General features: G+C 39.4%; 1 long non-coding RNA gene across 4 annotated transcripts in view; it reads right to left on the bottom strand.

The window, feature by feature from the left end:
- LOC122861657 overlaps nucleotides 1-6326 on the bottom strand; it is a 40297-nt gene extending 33971 nt beyond the window's left edge. For all 4 annotated transcript variants that reach the window (XR_006374537.1, XR_006374540.1, XR_006374539.1 and 1 more), the window contains exon 1: nucleotides 5954-6326. This is a non-coding gene — a long non-coding RNA (uncharacterized LOC122861657). The remainder of the gene's footprint in view (nucleotides 1-5953) is intronic.
- Between the last annotated feature and the right edge of the window lie 9140 nt (nucleotides 6327-15466).

The raw sequence follows: 15466 nt of genomic DNA on the forward strand, positions 1-15466 counted from the left end.
CCTACACTGGGTCGGGGAATTGGCCGTTTTAGCAGGATCCTCAGCCTTCATACCTGGCTCCAGTCTGTCTGCAGCACCCATGACGTTGGTTTTATTCACAACTTTAACTTATTCTGGGATCGTTCTTCCTTGTTTGCACGAGATGGTCTTCACCCAAACAAGTCAGGTAGTCGACCTCCAGTCTCAACATCAAATCTGAACCAGCACAGACTTTTTAAGATGGCTCACTGGGATGTAAGATCCCTCTCTAACAAAACGTTTATTTTAAATGACTTTATCTCTTCCACTGAGTTAGACTTTATATTTTTAACTGAATCCTGGTTACGTCCTGGTGTTCACAGTCAGCTGGCTGAATTGTGCCCTCCTGATTTTGACTGCTTTGGTTGCCCTAGGGTCTGTGGTCGAGGTGGGGGCCTCATTACTGTCTATAGGAAGCATTTTAAGTGTGACCTCATAGCTTGCAATGATTTTTCCTCCTTTGAAGTGCTCATGTTTAAACTTGGTGGCCCCCTCCCAGTCATATTTGCTATTATATATCGCCCCCCTAAACCAGCTGGCTCCTTCTTGTTGGAACTCCCTGAGTTTTTATCCAGTCTTGTGTTAAATTATGATAGAATTGTTCTTTGTGGTGATTTTAATATTCACGTTGATGACTCCTCTAATGCCCTTGCTGCTGATTTTTTAAATATCACTAACTCTTTCAACTTACAACAACATGTGTCTGGCCAAACTCATTCCCGGGGCCACACCTTAGACCTAGTCTTTACTTTGGGCCTGAAAACCCCATCTGTGGAAACCAGGGACATATTTGTATCTGATCACCTATGCATTGTTTTCAACTGTGAATAAGAGGTTGCTACTACTGTCTTATCCCGCTCTAAGTACACACGCGTCCTTAATGAGCATAGTGCCTCAAAATTCTGTACACTGTTCAATTCTCCGGGCAGTGTGTTTCCCGATTCCTCCAACACCAACGATTTGGTTGATTATTTTAACTACCTGTGTTCTTCAACCTTAGATCTCATAGCTCCTCTTAAAAATAGACGAAACTCAAAGACTAGAAAACAGCCATGGTTAAATGACAGTATTCAAAGCTGTAAAAAGAATTGCAGAAGAGCAGAACGCAGATGGAAGAAATCACGTCTCCAGGTCCACTTTGTGGCCATGAAAGAGTTATTACGCCTTTATAACAGGATGGTGAAGGATGCTAGGGGATGCCATTTCTCTGCACTTATTTCTGCCCATCAGCACAACCCCAGATTCCTGTTTAAGACTGTGGATCAGTTAGTTAACCCAGCCTCTCCTTGTGCCCCTGCTGAGTGTGATGCTGATTGTGAAAAGTTTCTTTTGCACTTTGCTGGAAAGGTGGAGTTAATAAGATCTAATATCACCCCCAATCCTGCCTTTTTAGATGTGGCTCACCCGCTCAGGGCTTCTTTGAGCAATTTTTCTGCTTTTATTCTGCCCGAACTCGCAGACATCATGTCTCTTATGAGAGTATCCTCCAGCCCTCTGGACAAAATCCCAACTAGGTTTCTATTGGAAGTTATGGATTGTATTGCGCCCCTTTTACAAATTATTTTTAACAGCTCGCTGTCATCTGGCTGCGTCCCTGATTTCTTTAAAACAGCTTGTGTCCAGCCAGTCTTAAAAAAAACCTGGGCTTGATCCCACCCTCCTGGATAACTACCGCCCAATATCCAAATTGCTTTTTATTTAGAAGATTCTCGAAAAACTTGTATCTAAGCAGCTCCTTGCTGCTGTGGAAAACAATAATACCTTTGAAAAGTTCCAATCTGGCTTTTGTCAACACCACAGCACTGAGACAGCCCTTCTCAAAGTCACTAATGACCTTTTAATGAATGCAGACGCAGGCATGTGTTCAATTCTTGTGCTGTTGGACATAAGTGCTGCCTTTGATACAACTGATCATGGCATTCTTTTAGACAGACTGAGGCACTGGGTGGGCATATCTGGCACTGCACTAGACTGGTTCGCATCTTATCTGTCCAATAGGAAATTCTGTGTTAGCATTAATAACTTCAAGTCATCCTTTTCCCATATCAAGTATGGTGTGTCTCAAGGTTCAATTCTGGGACCAATATTGTTCTCCTTATACATGCTTCCCTTGGGTGATGTAATCCGCAGACATGGTATTTCTTTTCATTGTTATGCGGATGACACACAGTTGTACCTCCCTGTCAAGCCCACTGACCTTAGTATGCTGAGTTCTCTGCAGGACTGCCTGTCTGACATAAAAAATTGGATGTCGATAAATTTTCTTCAGCTCAACTCAAATAAAACTGAAATCCTTGTTATTGGGCCCCAACACATCACTAAACAAATACTGCCATCCACTGGTAACCTGTCACAACATATCAAGCCTGTTGCACGAAACCTTTGTGTCCTGTCTGACAGCAATTTACGTTTTGAGCAACATTTCACTAAGCTTGTCCAATCATGTTTCTATCACCTCAGAAATATTGCAAAAATACGATCTATTTTAAATCTTAGTGATGCTGAAACTGTTGTGCATGCTTTTATCTCCTCACGCCTTGATTATTGTAACAGCCTGTTCACTTGTCTTAATCAAAAAACTCTGACACGACTGCAGACTGTACAAAACTCAGCTGCTAGGCTGTTAACCAGGACCAAGAAGTATGACCACATAGCACCTGTTTTAGCCTCTTTACACTGGCTCCCTGTTGGTTTTAGGATTGATTTTAAGATCTTGTTGATTACTTTTAAGGCTCTTCATGGCCTGGCCCCAGATTATATTTTAGACTTTGTAATCCCTTATGAACCTTCACGTAGTTTGAGATCTTCGGGCAGGGGTCTCCTGTCTGTTCCTGAGTCCAGGATGAAAACTAAGGGGGACAGAGCTTTTGCTATCAGGGCCCCGAGGCTCTGGAACAACTTGCCCGAAGAAATTAGGTTGTCTGAGCCAGTGTCTTCTTTTAAATCTCGTCTCAAAACACATTTTTATCTGAAAGCATATTCTGATTTTACCTGAACTGGCTGTTTATTTTACTGTTTATTGCTTTTCTGTATTTCATTCGTTTTATTTCTTTATATTTCGTCATTCACTGTGTTATTTTATTTTTCTTGTTGTGAAGCGCTTTGTACTTTGTTTTGATAAGTGCTCTATAAATAAAGTTTTATTATTATATTATTATTATTATTGCAATTCCTCATTACCAGGCTGCCCGAATAAGTCCCTTAAGACTCTCCAGTTGATCCAGAATGCTGTGGCATGTGTACTGACAAGAACTAGGAAAAGAGATCATATTTCTCCAATATTATCTTCTCTGCAGTGGCTTCCTGTAAAATCCAGAATAGAATTTAAAATCCTTCTCCTCACCTACAAAGTTCTTAATGGTCAGGCACCATCATATCATAAAGAGCTCATAATACCTTATTACCCGACTAAAACACTACGCTCCCAGAATGCAATGTGGTTCCTAGAGTCTCCAAAAGTAAATTGGGAGCCAAAGCCTTCAGTTATCAATCTCCTCTCCTGTGGAATCAGATCCCAATTTGGGTTGGCAGACACCATCTACACATTTAAGAGTAGGCTTAAGACTTTCCTCTTTGATAAAGCTTATAGTTAGGGCTGGCTTGGGTGAGCTCTGAACCATCCCTTAGTTATGCTGCTATAGGCCTAGACTGCCAGAAGACTTCCAATGATACACCTCTTTCCTCTCTCCTCCTCCCCCGCTCCATATGTATGCATTTTTATCCTATTACTGCATGTTACTAACTCGACATTTTCTCTCTCCCGTAGTTTTGTGCTGTCTCGTCTCTCTCCTCTCTCCTTCTCTCGCTTTCAGCAGGTATTTCTGCCTCCGGAGCTGCAGAGTCTGGATCTGTGGTTGTGGGCCACTTGCTGCCCTCATGTTCCTGCTCGACAACTGCTACTACAGTTGTTGTCATTGGCTCTCATTACTAATACTGTCATTATTATTCCTATAGCTGTTATTCCTGTTATTATTAATTTGTTAATATTAATGTTACCACTACAATTACATTGCGCTTCCCTCTCCCCCACCTTCTTGCCACTGTCACCAAATGCTTGCTCATGGAGGGATTTGTTTGGTCTCTGTAAATAATTTTATAAAGAGTACGGTCTAGACCTGCTCTATAGGAAAAGTGCAATGAGATAAATTCTGTTATGAATTGGCGCTATATGAATAAAAGTGAATTGAGTTTTGTCACTCACTATTATCACAGGTAAGATTAGCTTAGCTAACATTAGCTTAGTAACAAATATTATGGTAACTATATACATAAATATATGCATGTGATTTTTTTCATTTTTTATTTTTAATTATATTAAAAAGATTTCAAACAAACGTCTTTCACGTTGTCAATATGGGGTATTGTTTGTAGAATTTTTAATTTTTAATTTTGTAATGAATTGAGAAATACACACAAAGAACTAGACACTCAGACACACACACACACACACACACACACACACACACACTGAGGGGAAAAGGAATCTGTTACTTTACAAAAGCATGTACTCAAGTACAAGTCATCAACACAACTGCTTGTGTACAAAAGTATTTACTGAAAAATAACTTGAGTAGTGAGTAACTTAAGAAATAAAAAAGAAAAAACACCAGCACAGTACTGTCTTTCCCCCCAAGTCTGTTATCTGATGTGGATATGACTGGAATTATCTCAACCACAAGTGATCTTCCTAAGGTAAAGGTAAAAAAGTGAACATATATTTATTTGTGATTAAATAACAAGTCATCATGTCCAGATTAGATAACCTGTCACTGTTATGTAATGAAAAGATTTCTGGACCCAAATGCAAGACTCAGAGAGATGTTAGTAAGAATAAGAGCTCAGTTTATTTGAGGTTCTGAGGAGAGGGGAATGACCCGGTAGTTGAGCTGAGTGGAGAAGCTGAGCAGGCGGTGAGAGCTGTTACGTAACTTGAGGAGTTGTCTAGCATGGTAGAGAGGCTGCCAGACAATGGAGACAGACATGTGGACTCCAGGAATTATTTGCCATGGCAGAAAGCAGAACAGGTAACAGGAATCGTCAGACAAGAGGCGAACATGAGCACAGGGAAACAACAGGTCAGGCAGGAATCCAAAACACATGAAGCAAAAATCACATGACTAGAGTAACTTGCCCGTGTTGTTTACCACAAAGGCTAACTGACGATCTGGCAAAGACTAGAGTGAAGAGCCGGGGTATATATACTGCAGAGTCTTGATTAGTGGATGAGCCAGGAGTACAGAAGGTAGGGAGGGAGAGCGAGGTGTGTGGTGATTGGCAGCAGGCAGGGATGGAACGCCACGCCCAGGCAGACACACACACACATACACAGGGACAGAGAAAAACAAACAGGGGACTCACAGGTACACAAGAAGGGGGAAAAACAACAGGAAAAGAGGAGGAGACTAGCTGGACCATGAAAGTCACATGAATAAATCTCTCGTGTGATCACAAAATATTACATTAATATTATACTCTATTAAGTACACCAATGAGTAAAGGATTGCTTTTTTAAAATTACATTGTTTGCTTGTTGTCTCCTATATTATATTATGATTTGGCAAATAAATAAACAAATTGTGTGCATGTGTATAATATAATGTGTATGTGAAAAATGTAAACAAAGAGTGTCAACATGATACAGTGTCCTTTAACTTTGATAATTCCAGTGTAGATGTCCCAAGTCCCAGTTCCTATCACGGACAGCCACAGATGTGAGCCCATCACATGAAGAGAATAAGATGCCGCTGTTTTATATCCTGCATGTGACTTTGTAGAAAATACTATTTTTATTTGTTTATTCATGAATATATCACAATTCTTCACTAACATGTCGTGGTATTAAGAAACAGCAGTTTTTCCCTTTACTACTATCAGAATAATCAACCACACACACAGTCAGTGACACACACACACACATTGAGAAATACACACTCACCCTCCCCTTCCAAGCTGTAGGTGAAACTACGGTGGCCACGAACCTCGCGAAAAACGCGAAAGGTCCTATCTAGAGTCAGTGTTTGTTTGTCCATTCTGGGCTACTGTAGAAACATGGCAGTGCAACGTGGCGGCCTCCGTGGAGGGAGACCCACTCCCTCTGTAGATATAAATGGTTTATTCCAAGATACTGAAAACAGTTTATAGAGTGTTTCCTAATAATATTGCCTAAAGGAAGCATATATAAGGTGGACGCGTCTTTTGCTGTGCAGTGTTCGCTTGTAGAGATCGGAGGAAGCCGGTCGCTCCGTCTGTGGTTGTCCTTAAAGAGTTAACCTCTTGGCGTTAACTTGCTGTCTGCTGCAGTGAAGGGTTCCAGGAGAAAGAGAGACAGAACCAATGATCGCTGACCTTTTTATTGACCTGGTGCCATCCGGGTCACAGGTCAGACAGGCCAAAGCTGTGTTCAATGGCTCTCAGGATTGTGGGACAAAAGAGACAGGAGCCTGACTTACCGTGAGGCAATTGATTACTTCCTGATTGCATCAGACTGTCTATATAAGTTGCCAAGCTGAACTGCTGATGCTGGTGTGGCAGAATACCTCAGATTCTATGAGTACAGGCACAACCTCATTTCAGCAATTTTGTCAATTAATGCTTTATTTTAATTTGCTGATAGCTGTTCCTATACTGTAAAAAATTGTAAGTCATTTGTTAAGTCATATCTTGTTATATCTATTAATATATATATTAATATATATATTAATATATATATATATATTATATATATATATATATATATATATATATATATATATATATATATATATATATATAAGATAAAATTGAAGATATTATTTGACTTTGTTATCTGCCACTGGGGGCAGAAAAAGCCCATTCCAGTGAAAAGGTTCCTACATTCAGTCCATTCTGAATGTCTTGCTCACTCCAAAATGCTACTTTTTGTCAAATGGATCTGCTTGACATCCAATAACACATGTCAGGCTGTTTCTCATTTGGTTAAACATCTACTGAGTTAAGAGCACATGGAAGAGGGCTGACAGGCGAGCATGACTGATTTTCTGTCTCTGTTCTCATGCTGTAAGAACATCCCAAATTGGCACTCTGTGGGGAGCTGGAAGGATGTGATAAAACAAGCTGACATCATCATCAATGGAACACAATCATCTAATCTCAAGAGTTTTGCTTGCAACACCGCAGCAGAGTCCAAGAATCCAGAGAAAAAATGCAGCTGAATTTAATTTGCTATCTCTAGTGTGAGTTCTCAGAGAAGCTGAAGTGTAACAGTTAGCTGAGTGGCTGCTGGTGCTAAATGAGATGGATGTTATTAGATATTCATAGTTAGGATTGTTAAAAGGCCCCTTTATATCCACCATGGATTATCGAAACCATTTGGATAAGAGGAGACAGAGAGGGGGCTCATTGTCTGAAGTGAGGTCCATGCAGGCAGCTCAGTGACTGGTTTCCCCTCATAGTGTCTATGTTATCAGTAGGTGACTGTCCAAACAAGGCTGCTCAGCAGCATTGTGTCAACATCAGATGGCTCACTGAGATGAGAGAGTGGCTAATATCTGAGAGGTACTATATGCTGGGTTGGGTTATATTTCAAATGAAAGCAGCACCAAGGCAGCTCCTTCCTACCTCCAAGCCATGGTCAAACCTAGCTCTGTTTGGGACTGTCTCATACACTGCATGGGAAACATTCCTCTCACAGAAATGCTTAGGGAAACGTGTGCTGCTCCAGTCAAGATGGCCGCAGTGTGAGTGAATACATCTCAAGCTCAAGTCTGCTTGTCGTTGTTATAGTAGCTTTGTAAGTTTTCCTTTATCCTGATCCACATGTTTTTGACCTGATCTGACTCTTAATAAGACAAGCATTAAACTAAGTCACTCTACACAGCCACATGATTTGTGTCTTTGATCTTTTTGCATCTGTGCCACAATGGATGAGCTTCACATCTCACTCCAAACTTTATGGGAAGTCATTCAACAGATCCAAGACTGACATGCTGATGTATTTTGATGCAAAAGTTGATCCCATTCAAAGTAGTCTGAGCAGCATTCAGCATTCCTTTACTACAAGTTAGAACAAGTTAATTTGTTAATTTGTTATGATCAAATTGATTAACTTCCAGAAAAAGGTCAAAATCCTTCATCTCATAGTCATCTCAGTATAACAGGACATGCATCTACATTTATCCAGACTTTAGTGCCGACCTGACGAGGAGACGCCGGAGCTTTGATCCTGTCAAACACAAGCTTCTATGGCAAACAGCAGCGTATCAGCTGCCACAAAGACGCTGAAAGTGCCTTCATGTCCTCTACGACATCTCCAGGATAAGGATTACCTGCTAAGGTGAGGTTCATGAGTGATGCTGCTGTAGCTGTAGAACACTAGCTTTCAGTAACAGTTCCTACAGTCCAACAAACTGGCTCTTTCTTTTTCTGTTGTTTATTTTTCTCTTCAAAAAACATGACTGTGATGTTGCTTGAGGTGTAGTTGACACTCAATTTGTGTTTTAGTTAGTTGTTGTTGGATGCAACAGGTGATCTCTCTCAGTTGTTTGTTTACATCCTGCCCTCGCAAGCTGATTGCATCACAATTTTCTCCTTCTGCTTCTTCTTTGGCAGAGTCTGCTAGTGTATTATTACTGCCCCCTAGCTGTTAACATTAAATGCTGCTGGTGAAGTATCTTTTCAGCTACTCTTTCTTCTGTTTCATATTAATGCAGACTAATAGATGGTCTTTACCTTGACAGTTTACAGAAATACTCAGATACGGATATGGTGACTTGGGTTGCTGGGTTGTTTTTGAACTGTGTGGTTGTTATGTGTTTATTTTTGTGTGTGTTTGTGTTTGTTTTACTGTAACAAATGAATCTTTCAGTCTCTACAACCCTGTTTTGCGTTTTTGGATTTAACTACTTTCAAACCTATGTTTGATCAATCACAGTAGTACCATTGTTAGTTTTTGCTCCCTGAATGGATGATTTTAAAGGATTAAAATCTTTCATTTGAATATTAGGAGTCTTGTGCCTAAAATTGACTTACTCTGTGCATGAGTTGTATTACGTAAGCCTAACATCATTACTCTCTCTGAAACATGGCTCAACAGTAACATCTCAGATAATGAAATAAATCTCACAAACTATGTTCTGTTCTAGATCTCATATCTATCATATCATATGTCTGATTGCTTCAGTGATCACTCAGTTGTCTACTGTGTTTGGAAAATCAAACTACCTAAATCACCACTAAGACTAATCAAAATCAAATTGAATTTAGATTTATTTATTAATATTTGACTGCTATTATCTGTGACAGATACCAACTAATACCTAATGTACAAGATGCCTGGGATTTTCTCTACACTTTCATTGATTTAATTTCATTGATGTGAACAAACATGCTCGTTGAAAAACTGCTCAGTTCAAGGGTAAAAATCTCCCTTGGATCAGCCCCAAACTTATTAGTCTCTTTAGGCAGAGGGACAAAGCATGGTCAACATCCCGTCGGACAAGGGATAATGCTGATTGTGATTGAAGTTTACAGGCAGCTGAGAAATATGAGCTAGACAAAAATCTGTAATGCCAAATGTAACAACTATAATGAATGTATCACTTAAACACCTTAAAAATGCTAAACAATTCTGGAACAAAATCAAAACCATTATTAATACGTCAGATAAACATTCTATTAATCAAATAAGAGTTGCCATAAGAGTTGCCAATACTAAACTACACAAGTCTTTATTTATTGCCCAAGCATTCAATCAGTATTTCTCCTCTGCCTGCTCTACCTTCTTACCTGATTCTGACCTGACTACTGGCTTCGTAATATTTCACCTTGGTGCAGTTCTTTTCTTTTAGGAATAATTTATCAACAGAAGTTCATAATGTCATTAGTGAATTAAAAGTGAACAAAGGTGCTAGACTTGATGGATTAGAAAACAGGTTTATTAAACCAGCTTCACATATTCTTATGTATCCACAAGCTGATTTATTCAGCCTTTCCTTGTCTACATGTGAGTTACCAGCTATCTGGAAATAGGCACACATCACTCCACTCCATGAAGGAGGCGATGTATTCAATCTTAACAATTATAGACCTATACCTATTATGTGTTTAGTTGCTAAAGTATTGAAAATTCTTTTTTATAAACAACTGTCACATAATCTCAGTACCAACAATACCTTATCACCTGCCTTTCTGAAAATACAGTTCTATGATTCAATTCATACCTTCACAATAGAAATCAATGTGTCGTCCTACATGGGAATAAATCTGATCTGTTAAAACAATAAAGATGTGTGCCCCAGGGTTCAACATTTGGACCACTTCTCTTCTCTATTTATGTAAACTATTTACCATTAATTTTCAATAACTGCTGTGCTCACCTTTATGTTGATGACATAGATATGTCATATATACAGCTAAACCTGATCTACCACAAATTCAAGCTTCTCTTCAGTCTGATTTCAACGTCTTAAAAGATTGGGTTTAACATAATAAACTATTGCTCAATAAAACGTCTTTTGATTTTTGGTACAAGACAGAAACTCAAATCCAAACCTGGTTCTTGTGTAATAACCTGTAATGACAGCACTCCTCTGAATAAAGTTGATAAAATTAAATATCTTGGTGTATGGCTTGATTTCAGACTTTCATTTAAATCCCACATTGATCATGTAGTCAAGTCAACTTTGGAATCAATGTTTTACATAGATCTCGAAACTGCTTTACACGCAGTGTTCCAGCTCATTCTCATTCCCAGTGCATCAAATACTGACGTTTTGTCACACCCCTCGGCGTTGTACACAGACGCACAACATACCCTTTAGAGTTTGTATGGGATGCACAGGGCTGCCAGAAAGCCATAAGGAACTCAGGTGACACAGTATAATAAGCTACATAAAGAGCGAAACTCTGCCTGTGGAGGTGGTGGGGCAGATGGATGGCAGTTTTAAGTTACGTCACATGACTTACGTGACTTACGTCATGTGACTTCCTACTACCTATCCAAGTAGTTTGGTTGCCTAAACCTAATCAACACGTGACTTCCAACTACCTAACTAAGTAGTTTCTGAAGGCGTCTCCTACAGATGCCAAAGGGTACCGTGTGCGTCGGTATACAATGCAGAGGGGCGTGACAAAACATGGTATATGACGCCCTGGGAATGAGAACGGGTTGAGTGTTCGTAAGAGAATTGCCTCTCAGCTTACACTCCCGATTCTGGACTATTGTAATGTTGTGTATCAAAACGCTTTAAAATCAGACCTTGTTCCACTTAACACAGCATATAATAGACTGTAGATTTGCTCTTGGATGTCCTTTTCTCACTCATCAATGTATGATGCACTTAAATGGCCTATATGTTACAAGACACATTCACTGGCTTCAATTTATATTCAAATGTATTCATTTCAATTATGCTTCTTATTTACATTATCTTGTAACCTTTACTTCTAATTACCAAATTAGGCACTCTGTTCAGCTCTATTTCTCTGCCCCCCATGCTAAGAAAACAAGTGGCAAAAGAACTTTTACGTTTATAGCCCCAGCAGATTGTTGATATTAGATCTATTTCATCACTTGGTATGTTTAAACACACCCTGTATTATTACTTTGATGGACTGTTCCTGTTTTCAGTGAAGCTGCTGATGTTTATACCTGATTGTATTTGTGATCCACTCTGCTTATCTATCTATCAAAAGCACAAAGCTCAAAGTCCCTTACGGATTGGCAGATCATTAGACAGTTGAGAGACAACATGACTTAGCATTTCTAATTGCCCTGACATTTATTTTGTAGATACCCTGTGCAATTGTAGAAGTAATCCAGCAAAATTTTGGAAAACAATTAAGCATCTCTCTCTCTATATTATGTCATTGTCTCAGAAAAAGAACAAATATGTCATTTTATTTCTTCTGTCAACTGTTTGAACACCCAACTGTATCTACAATTGCCTCAGTCGATTATGGGCGCAGTTGTAATAGCAGTAGCCCTTTTGGGAAAGATTTTCCCTTAGGCAGTTCTCCATACGATGCCTTGGCCACAATTTAACAAAAAATAAAAACTATGGGAGCAGACCTTTTGAATGTAAGACTCTTACTTTTGACTGCACCTATTATAGTTTATCCTTTAACACATATTTTTAATTTAACTCTTATATCCAGAAATATTCCTAAAGCATGGAAAGCAGCACATCCACTGCCACTGCATAAAGGCGGTGACACTGGCAATCCAAATAACTATTGCCAATCTCCAAACTGTCATGTTTAGCCAAAATCTTAGAAAAGCTCATCAATATTCAAATGCATCACTTTCTATCTGAGCATCACATTTTAAACCTCCATCAGCCTAGTTTCAGACCTGGACATAGCACTTTGACAGCAGCATGCAAAGTAGTAAATGATATAATCTGTTCTGTCCTGTTCATTGACTTGCATTTGACACGGTGGATCATACCCTTCTTTTGGATAGACTTAGATCAGTTGGTTTTGACACAAATGCATGTAACTGGTTTCATAGTTATCTTACTGGCAGAACTCAGGCAATAGCCTCATAGTGTCATCAATCTGGTTTCCTTGAAGTTACAAAAAGGGTGCCTCAGGGCTCAATACTTGATCTTATCCTGTTCACACTGTACAATGACCTGGGCTCATTGGTTAATAAGAGCTCTATTCATCATTATGGTGACGACACAATCATTTGCTCATTAGCGCCCTCTATTGACAAAGCTTTGTCAAATTTAAAATTTGATTTTTGGCAATTCAAAAGGCCCTGATAAAACTTTTTACTATTTTACTAAATCCAGATAAGAGAAATTGCATGCTCTTCTCAAGATCCCAAATAAAAGTTTTACTATCAGTACAACAACTAGGGCTCAAATTAAAAGAGTACCTGGGTATCTGGTTACATGAAAAACTTTCTTTTGAAACTCATGTTGAGGAACTGACTAAGAAGCTTTAAACTGGGTTTCTTTTTTTGGAAATATGCAGTGCCTCTCTTTTAGCAATAATGTAATGGTTAATTTCTTACGCTGCATTGTAACTTTTACTATCCTGTTTTATCTTGTTTTTATTTTCTATTTAACTCTTTTAATTTGTATTTAAATGTCTTTATGTTGCCCTACGTTGTTTTTATGTTTTATGTAAAGCACTTTGAATTGCCTTGTTATTAAAATGTGCTATACAAATCAACTTGCCTTGCCTTACCTTGGACAAAAGCATCTGCCAAATGAATGAACCATGGACATGGACAGCAGACATGCACACGCTTCTATACATATTACGGGTGTCTGTGTATGCAGATGCGTTCCACGCCTGTCCTATTTAAAATCCTATTTTAAACTGCTGCTCGCCAATCGGAGGTGTGTACATATGCAAAAACAATGTGGGACTCCATAGTTTTCCCTGGGCCCCTGCCAAAAACTTATGGTGGAGTCATGAACAGTGATCTTAACTGAGGCAAGTGAGGCCTGCAGTTCTTTGGATGTTGTTGTGGGGTCTTTTGTGACCTCATGGATGAGTCGTTGCTGCGCTCTTGGGATAATTTTGGTTAGCCGGCAACTCCTGGGATGGTTCACCACTGTTCCAAGTTTTCACCATTTGTGGAAAATGGCTCTTACTGTGGTTCGCTGGAGTCCCAAAGCTTTAGAAATGGCTTTATAACCTTTTCCAGTCTGATAGATCTCAATTACTTTCTTTCTCATTTGTTCCTGAATTTCTTTGGCTCTCAACATGATGTCTAGCTTTTGAAGATATTTTGGTCTACTTCACTTTGTCAGGCAGGTCCTATTTAAGTGATTTCTTTATTGTGGCAGTAATCAGGCCTGGGTGTGGCTAGAGAAATTGAACTCAGGTGTGATAAACCACAGTTATCATCCAAAGGCTGAGCTGAGGTCAAGGTGAATTAAAATGGAGTACAAGCCAGTGCCAGCTGCAAGCAGTAGGTCATTAGTGACTTTGACCACAACAGTCTCAGTGCTGTGTAGACATCTGACTGGAGCTACAGAATCTAAAATGTTTGTGCAAGAGCTGTTAAAAGCACTGACAAGCTCCTCTACACAGAGGCCATGTAGTTCACTGGTATTAAAAAAAGGGCTTGAGGCAGTAAAAGCTTAACAGAAGCGAAGAACAGAGAGCGAATCAGTGTGGTGGGTTTGGGGTCAGGAGAGTGGTGTGGAACCTGGAAGAGATGGCAAAATCAATCAAGTTCACATCATCCACACAGAAACCATGGGAGTGCAAAAGGTCAATTGTGTGACATGGCTGGGCTGCTTCACATATTGAGTCAAATTAAAAAAATCTAAAAGTTTGATAAAATCAGAAGTAAATAGGAATATTTAGGGAGTTGGTAGATTAAAACACATACAATGGGCAGTTTGTTCTATAAAATAAAACTAAGTCTCTCAAAGGTGGAGAAGCAGCCAAGTGAGACTAGAGAAGAGCTAAAATAATTTCTGTGTATTTCTGCAAGGCCACCCCCTGTATTAAGGCGGAGTCCTTACCACAGCGGCCTGGGTTCAAATGCAGCCCTGCATGTCATCCCTTCTCTCTCCCCTGCCTTTCCTGTCTCTACTGTCAGTCTGTCAATGTCAAATAAACCGGAAATGCTAAAAAAGATTATCTTTAAAAAAATAAAAACAAAATCCTTCCCAATGTGTTCTTGTGGCTTTTAAATTATGATAGAATTGTTCTTTGTGGTGATATTAATATTCATGTTGATGAGTCTTATAATGCCCTTGCTGCTGATTTTTAAATATTACTAACTCTTTTCACTTTCAACAACATGTGTCTGGCTAAACCCGTGGCCACACTTTAGACCTAGTCTTTAGTCTGGGTCTGAGAATAATTTCTGTGGAAATCGGGGACATGTTTGTATCTGATCACCTATGCATTTTTAACTGTGAATTACAGGCTGTTAGTACTGAATTATCCCGCTCTAAGTACACACGTGTCCTTAATGAGCAGAGTGCCTCTAGAGTTTGTAAACTGTTCAATTCTCCTGGCAATGTGTTTCCTGATTCTTCCAACACCAACAATTTGGTTGATTCTAACTACCTGTGTTCTTCAACCTTAGACCTCAGACCTTAGATTCCTATTTAAGACTGTGAATCAGTTAGTTAACCCAGCCTTTTCTTGTGCCCCTGCTGATTGTGATGCTGATTGTGAAAAGTTTCTGTTGCACTTTGTTGGAAAGGTGGAGTAAATAAGATCTGGTAGTACCCCCAGTCCTACCTTTTTAGATGTGGATCACCTGCTCAGGGGATTCTTTGAACAATTTTTTCTGCTGTTACTCTGCCTGAGAATATCCTCCAGCCCTCTGGACATAACCCCAACTAGGTTTTTATTGGAAGTTATGGATTGTATTGTGCCCCTATCTATTTTGAACATCTCGCTGTCTACTGGCTGCGTCCCAGATTACTTTAAAACTGCTGTCCAGCCAGCCCTAAAATTTATTTCCAAGGTTCTCAAAAAATTGCTTCTA

This window comes from Siniperca chuatsi, linkage group LG15 (genome assembly GCF_020085105.1).
Source record: "Siniperca chuatsi isolate FFG_IHB_CAS linkage group LG15, ASM2008510v1, whole genome shotgun sequence".
Taxonomy (NCBI): domain Eukaryota; kingdom Metazoa; phylum Chordata; class Actinopteri; order Centrarchiformes; family Sinipercidae; genus Siniperca; species Siniperca chuatsi.